This window comes from Eschrichtius robustus, chromosome 6, assembly GCF_028021215.1.
Source record: "Eschrichtius robustus isolate mEscRob2 chromosome 6, mEscRob2.pri, whole genome shotgun sequence".
Taxonomy (NCBI): Eukaryota; Metazoa; Chordata; class Mammalia; order Artiodactyla; family Eschrichtiidae; genus Eschrichtius; species Eschrichtius robustus.
This window is the reverse complement of record NC_090829.1, coordinates 30,955,325-30,963,640: the sequence shown is the minus strand read 5'-3', so window position 1 is coordinate 30,963,640 and position 8,316 is coordinate 30,955,325. Positions and strand designations below refer to the sequence as shown.

The window sequence follows — 8,316 nt, the reverse complement described above, 5'->3', positions numbered from 1 at the left end:
TTGTTACAATAGGGATGCAATAACTATAAAGCATTTCCTCAAGTGCTTAACTCATTATGGAAAAACAACACTGGATAAAAACCTTAGGGACCTGAGGTGGGGTAGGAAAATGGATGTTCTGGTTAGTACAGGGTTTGGTTGCACTTAACAGGGGCTGATTGTATTAGCTTAACCAACTAAGGAGTTTACGTAACAAGAGTCTGGGGTAGGCTGTGCAAAGCTGGTGAAGCACTTGAGAAAGCAGGTCCCTTCTCCCTTCCTGCTCTACCATCCTCAGCATAGTTACAAATGGCTGCCCTATCTTAACACTGCATCATCACAGTCTGGACAAGGGGGATGAGGACAGGTTAAAGGCAGAAAGCTTACACTGGCCGTCTTTTTTTTTTTTTTTTTTTTTTTTTTGATATATCAGGGGGAAAGTAGCTTGCCATGAAGTAACTTTTGGCCACCGGAGGACTAGATGCTCACCCTAGCTTTTGGAAGTATTTTAACTTCAATTGTTACACGCCCCCCTCCAAGTGCATTTATGATTCTGTTAGCAAGGAGAAACAGTTGCAACTGGTAATGTCTAGCCTATTTGATTAACTGAGTTATAAATTTTGCTGCTAGACATTTTTCTAAAAATATGTTTATATTTCTATGCCTTTGAAGGCTTACCGCCACACAAATCACAACTAAATTTTCTTTTATTATTTCTCAACTTACTTGATTTTTCAAAAAGAAAGGACAACTTAAGATACACCCACTTGATGAACTGCTGCACTGTCACAAAAAAGTGTCCAAATGACTAACAAACATGAAAAAGATGCTCACCGATAAAGATTTGCCATTGGAGATATACAAATTAAAGCCACAATAAATTGCCATTACATTCCCAGCAAAATGTTTAAAATTAAAAAGAGATAATACCAAATGTTGGTGAAAATGTGGAGTAACTGAAACTTTCATACATTGCCAGCACCTGGGTAAAATCTCTTCAGAAGGTTGTTTCATAGTTATCTACTGACCCTAAACCTATGAGCAATCCCGTTCCTAGGAATGTGCTCACCTCTGCTTACCAAAACACATGCACTGAAGTGTTTATATTCATAATGGCAAAAACCTAGGAACTCACCAAATATGCACCACCAGTGGAAGGAATAAACTCTGCTTTAGTCACATAATGGAATTCTATACAGCAACGAGAATGAGCAAACTACAATTACATGCAAAAATATGTATGACTCTCACAAATATTTGAGGGAAAGAAGCCAGAAAGCATCACAAAAAAGGAACTACTGTGTGAGGAGAAATTTATATAGAGTTCAAAAATAGGCAAAATTATCCTATGAATTCTAAGAAGTCAGAAAAGTAGTTAAAACCCTGAGAAGAGTAGTTGACTTAACATGGGCAAGAAGAGAACTCTTGGGCTCCTGATATCATCCTGTTTCTTGATCTGGGTGTTGGTTAACCGGGTGAGTTCACTTTGTGAAATTCTTCATGGTATATATTTATGATTGGTACTCTTTTCTGTATATATCTTATACTGCAGTAAAAAAGGTGAAAAAGCGACAATTATATATACTGCTGTTAAAATGAAGTCCCATCTTTTGTCTAAGGCCAATTCTATCCAACTGCACTTTTTTTTTAAGACTTTAAGGCATTTATTTCATCCATGGATTTTGGGATGTAATTTATGAAGTTGAGAATCATTACAGTACAGTGTATTGGGTTGGCCAAAAAGTTTGTTCGGTTTTAAGTAAAAATAAGACATTTTTCATTTTCACGAAGTACTTTTAACTTTATTCATTAACCAAACGAACTTTTTGGCCAACCCCATACTTCTTTTATTTTTTACATTAAAAAAATTGAAGTATAATTGATTTATCATGTTGTGATATTTTCAGGTATACAGCAAAGTGATTCTGTTAGACATATATATATCTATTCTTTTCCAGATTCTTTTCCATTATAGGTTATTACACGATATTGAATATAGTTCCCTGTGCTATACAGTAGGACCTTGTTTATCTATTTTATATATAATGGTGTGTATCTGTTAATCCCAAATTCCCAATTTATCCTTCCCCCCTTCCCCCTTTGGTAACCATAAGTTTGTTTTCTATGTCTGTGTCTATTTGTCTTGTAAATAAGTCCGTTTGTATCTTTTTTTTTTTTTTAGATTCCATATATAAGTGGTCTCATATGATATTTGAGCACCTTTCAATCCTCCTCTTATTTGACTTCTCAGCATTATTTGCTACTCTTGTCCATTCCTACCATTTAGAGAAACTCTCTTCCTTGTGCATTTATGATTTACTGGCTCCTGATTTCCCACCTGACTTCTCTGGCCACTCATTCTGTTTTCATGGTGAATGTCTCTTCCTTTACTCATTTTTGAAATGTTATCTTGAGTCCAGACCTCTCTTCTGAACTACAGAGTTCTATATCTAACTGCCAAGCAACATTTTCACTAGACATCTCACAAGTACAGAAAAGTCAACTAAGCTTAATATCTCCCTCCTTAGTGTTGTTCATCTTTCCAAATTCCTTGTCTCAGTAAATAGCACCAACCAGTACCCAACCCAGAAACCTATGTTCAATTTATAGTTATTGAATGAAACACAGAAGATGCAAAATTGTGGGTACGACTTTTGCTTCTCATCACAGTGGACTAGATACAGTGAAGGAATCATCCTGCTACAAAACTAGATCTGAATCAAAAACAGTTTTGGATGTTTCGTTTGGCTCTCAGAAATTAGAAGAATCTTCAAAGACCCTTCTTCCTACCAAATAAAGAGAAATAAGTCCTGAGCAGATATTAGAGCAGGGTTCTTTATGCATGCTGGAGAGATGGAGTTGGTCTGAGTGCAAATGCCAATAGCAGTTCTGTGTGAGGAGGTAAATCTGATACTCCTGCATTTAGGGCAGGTGTCCCCAACACCTGGGCCACAGACGGGTACTGGTCCACAGCCCGTTAGGAACTGGGCCGCACAGCAGGAGGTGAGAGGAGGGTGAGTGAGCAAAGCTTCATCTGCCGCTCCCCATCTCTCGCATTACCGCCTGAACATCCCCCCCACCCCCGTCTGTGGAAAAATTGTCTTCCACGAAACCCGTCCCTAATGCCAAAAAGGTTGGGGACCGCTGATTTAGGGAACACCTGCTTTAGGGGACACCATAGAGAGGTTTAAAGTGGCCCCAGGTTGCTGGCACTCCTAGACATGCAGCAGCAGCAGATGAAAATCATCTTTGAAAGGAAGTGTCCTCAATTTAAGCCATTTGAATTCCCACTTACTTAAGATCAAGGAAATATAAATTCATAATCTAAGATCACCAAGTACACAAGGAGGCAAGACACCATGCGTGAGAGAAAAAAAACACAACTTATTTAGATATTGGGATTGTCATATACAGAGTATAGAATAACTAGGTAAGAAATGTTTAAAGAAATATAGTATGGAACCACAAAGTTGGGCAAACAATGAGACTATCAGGAACAATGAAAAAGATCTATGTAACAATAAAATGGAATTTCTAAAAATAAAAAATAGATTTTTTAGGAATTAATAAAACTCAATGTAGGGGTTTACCAACAGATGAAACATAGTCAAAGAATGAACTGGAACATGTGGCTGAAGAAATTTCCCAAAATGCAGCACAGAGAGGTAAGAAGATGGAAAATATAAAACAAGCTAAGAGATATGGAGAACAGAAGAGGAAAAGGAAACATTTATTTGAACCCTAAAAGAACAGAGTAGAGCGAACTGAGGAAAAGGAATAATTGAGGAGGTGATGACTGAGAATTTTCCAGTAGTGATCATAGATATAAATCTATTTTTCCAAGTAGAAGAAAAGAAACCCAGGTATAGATACATCATAGTGGAACTGTGGAACAGCAAAGACAAAAAGATTCCAAAAGTAGAGAACAAGAACAGATCATAAAGTACAGCAGCAATGATGAACACCAGAATGAATGAAATAATACCATCGTCAAGGTGTCAGTCATGCATTGTAGATCCAACCTATTTTTTTTTTTTTTAAGAATGAAAGTGATACAAGGACATTGTCAGATGAACAAAAAGAGAGTTTACCATCAAGAGACCTCCACTAAAAGAACTTCTAAATATTTACTTTAGGAAGAAGAAAAGGATCATAAAGTAATGGTCTGAGATATGAGAAGGAATGGTAAGTAAATAAAACAGGAAACATATAAATACATGTATATAAATACCTGTGTAAAAAGTCTGGAGAGGCGTGACCAGACTTAAAGTGTTCTAAGGTTCTTGGATTGTCTGGTTGGAGGGTTTAAGATATTATTTAATTTAAAGCTTTGTTCTATTAAATATGCATGGTAAAATTTCCAGGGTAACACTAAAAGAATAGAAATTGAACATACAAGTTCCACATGAATAAAAAATTAAAGGATAAACGCTACTCCCGACCCCTCTATTTAGGAGCCAAGGCCATCCAGCTGAACAGTAATAGTGTTCAAGCTTTGCTACTTAAGGGAGCAGCACTTAGAAACATGGGCAGAGTCTAAGAAGCGATAATCCACTTTCGGGAGGCTATACATCTTGCACCTTGTCGCTTAGATTGTTATGAAGGTCTCATCGAATGTTACTTAGCCTCCAACAGTATTCGTGAAGCAACGGCAATGGCTAACTATGTTTACAAAACTCTAGGAGCAAACGCACAGACCCTTACCCTCTTAGCCACCATTTGTCTCGAAGACCCAGTGACACAGGAGAAAGCAAAACTTTATTAGATAAAGCCCTGACCCAAAGGCCGAACTACATTAAGGCTGTGGTGAAAAAAGCAGAGCTACTTACCAGAGAACAGAAATATGAAGATGGAATTGCTTTGCTGCGGAACAGCTAGCTAATCAGAGTGACTGTGTCCTGCCTCACAGGGAGATCCTAGATCTCCTTGTAGCTGTCAGTGAGTATCAGGAAGCAATGGACCAGTATAGTACAGCACTAAGTGGTGGACTCCCTCGATCCTGCCTATGGAACTGGAGTTGTTTGGAGAGGCCAGGCATTAGCAGTTTCTCTGTGACTGGGTGGTCATTTCACTGCTGTGCCAGGGAGATGAGGCATTAGCCAGGAAGAAGCAAGGCAGAGATTCAGGCCTTTCCTTTGTTTTTTTGTCCCCTAGTTTGGACTCCAATGACCAGAAGTCTCTAGAGGGGATGCAGAAGATGGAGAAGGAGAAGAGTCCCACGGATGCCACTCAGGAAGAAGACGTGGACGACATGGAAGGGAGTGGGGCAGAAGGGGACCTGGAGGGCAGCAACAGCGAGGTGGCCCCATGGGCTGGCCCGGAGCAGTGCTTCGGCATGCAGTGAGGCAGGCATAGCTCCGTGGCCACCCTGGCCTGCCCTGCTCTGAGCACTTCCATGGACGGAAGGAACCTGTAGGGGCCCCTCTCTGGGAGGACGATGATTCAGCATGTGACTGCAGCAGGGGTCTCTGCCCCTTGCTGCATATTTCTAGTAGTGACTTCATTTTAAAAAACTGAACCTGACCAACCTTCCATATATCTCCATCCTCCTCTGCTCCAGCCAGGGAGGACACAGTGAGCGCTCTGAGAGGCCCGTGGACGTGTCGGGGCTTCTGGGCCAGAGTGCTTTTTATAGAACTAACTTGCAAGCTTGAGGAATAGACAGTGTTTTGTCTGTGATGTCGTGGATGGGTTTAAAGGAGCGACCTGTTCCCCAGAGCAAGAGTGTCATCTCCCAGCAGCAGCATGGACTGGCCCTTTCAGAGGGTTTCCTGTCCCAGAAATTATTATCCTGGGTTGTCCACACTTCCCTAGTAACCTTGCTTCCTTCTGCAATGTTAGTAATGCCTTAAGCTGACAGTCGCTGTTTTGCAGAACAGTTCTCCTGTTTGCTAATCTGGTAACTTGCCTGTGAGCCTGGGTCGAATCTGAGAAACAAGTGTGACCTAGAGCATGAACAGAGATGCAGTTGGGGTAATTAATAAAACTGTTTTTTGTACAGTAAAAAAAAAAAAAAAAAAAAAAAATTAAAGGATAGACTGCATTTTAGACAGAAAGCCAAAATCCAGCTAAGTTAAGAGACATGTAAAATTTAAGGACAGGGAAAGTGAGAGTGAGAGAGAGACAGAGAGAGATGGAAGAGAAGGGAGGAGGGGGGAAGGAGGAGGAGGAGGGGAGTGGAAGGAGGAGGGGAGGGGAAGGAGGAGGAGGAGAAAGGGAGGGGGAAGGGGAGGGAGACGGGAAAGATATATCAGATAGATATCAATAAAAAGAGAGCTGGGATAACTACCTTAATATTTGACAAAATAGATTTTAAGACACACACACACACACAAAAACAACAACAACAACAAAAAACAGTACTAGTGATACAGAGGGCCACTACTTAAAAGTTAAATTTATCAGAAAGAAAAATATGACAATTTTAACTTGTTTAACTTAAATAACCTTAAGCTATAAAAATAAAAAATTCATAGTTTCAGGGTAAAATTGACAAATCCAGAATTGTAGGTACTCCTTGTTCTTTACTGTGAAAATCACAAAACAATGAGTAAATACATTTAAAAGATAACATGTTTATTGCTTGTGGCATTAAGTGTGATTTTGCTCCGTTTTCTAAACTTTCTTGATTGTTGTGACAATTGCTTTTATGATTAAAACACCTTTGTTTAAAAAAAAAAAAAAAATGAAGTGTGGAAGTCAAAATTTTAGTTAATTGAGGACTTGAGGTGGGCTTAGTTAATTAGGGTTTTACTATTTTGGGGCTAATGATATAGTTTTAGTTCTTACCCCAATGTTTATAAGGTTGAGTACATCTTAATTACAACTTCTTGTTTCTTTGTATTTTGCTAGAATGTCAAATGATTTACACATGGACTTAAATTGCTCAGGTAATCCTTGACTGATACATTAAAGAATCTAATTTACCACAGTTACTGTTTTCCTAAATAAGAATAAAAGATTTTGCAAAGAATGCATAATAACGCATTCCACATTTAAATATGCTACCACTGATTGTTATTAGCTACATCTGGATATCTGTATCAACAACAGAGCTTTGATTTTTCTCTGCTTCTGCCCAGACATCACTATTATCACTGTAGGGGATCAGTTACTCTGAAAAAAAGGAGAGAAAGATACAAATTGGTATTTTTTCTCATATTGATACTCTCTTAGACTTAACTTTCCAGTTCCTAAAACTCAGTGTTCTACTTCTACATACGCCTTTTGAAACGCTTTGTGGTAAGCAATAGTTACAGGAAATAGGAACAGATCACTGTAGACAAATAGAAAATAAGGCAGCATGCTCTGAGTCTGGTTCTAAAGAAAACAGGCACAGGATTTTTTTTTTTTTATTACAGTACTGAAAAGAGCCAGTAAATAGACTCTCTTTGAATGTATCATCTCAAAATCTAAACGGTAAAACCTAGTTAGTCTATTATACAGATTTTTTTTTCATAGTTGATTAAATTTTACTGTGCAATTCTGGGAAAGAAAGAACACGATGTTGGAAAAGTATAACAGTAATTTAAAAATATCGTTATATTTTGAAAGATATTTTAAAAATAGTGATAGGAATTCTAAATTCTTATGTTTTACCCAATCAACGTGCTTTAGAATCTTCTGAGATTTGAATATCCAGAATATTCAGTTAATGTAATCCTTTTGCTGTTTGAAGACAACAATAAAAGAATAAGAATGGAATGCATTATTTGCATCTCTTTGCTATTGAAGATAATAGTGTAAAAATTGAATCTTAAAAACTTCAGAGTAGATTAATAAGTCAATTTCAAACTATCATTATTTTTCTTTTTTACTGTTTATTGAATTATAACGTGTACAAACAGCACAAATCAAGAAGTGTACAGCTTGATGAATTCCTACAATGACACTTCGTGCTATCAGCACATCGTATCATTAACTTTTAAGTTGATAAACTGGTAAGAATGAAGGATTAAAACCATCAACAACTACCACAAAAAAGCAGAGTAGTAAACAAGAACCAGTAAGTGTGACTAAACCAGGTGGGAGGCACACTTGCAAAAATGAAACAAGTTTTGTCACATTTTATACCACACAGGTTTTCTGTATCATCAGAACATGAGAGAATACATTGTCTCAATCTGATAGGAGCCGGACTTGGAGTTTCTCTTACTGTGCTTTTCCTCCCTTGCCTGCAGGAGTTGTACATTTCAAAGCAAACTGCAGAAAAAACAGAAAACTTCAGAACCAATTAGATTGCTTAGCAACGTTTTTTTCTTTCCTGAGCTACTTCTGTGTAATCCTCCTGTCACAAATTGTGACCTTACACAGTAACTTTAAACCTGAAAATCAACT

At 38.0% G+C, this 8,316-nt stretch overlaps 1 pseudogene; it reads left to right on the top strand.

Annotated features, from left to right (window-relative positions):
* The first annotated feature begins 4,384 nt into the window (after positions 1-4,384).
* Positions 4,385-5,323, top strand: LOC137765844 (anaphase-promoting complex subunit 7-like; annotated as a pseudogene).
* Positions 5,324-8,316: the final 2,993 nt, after the last annotated feature.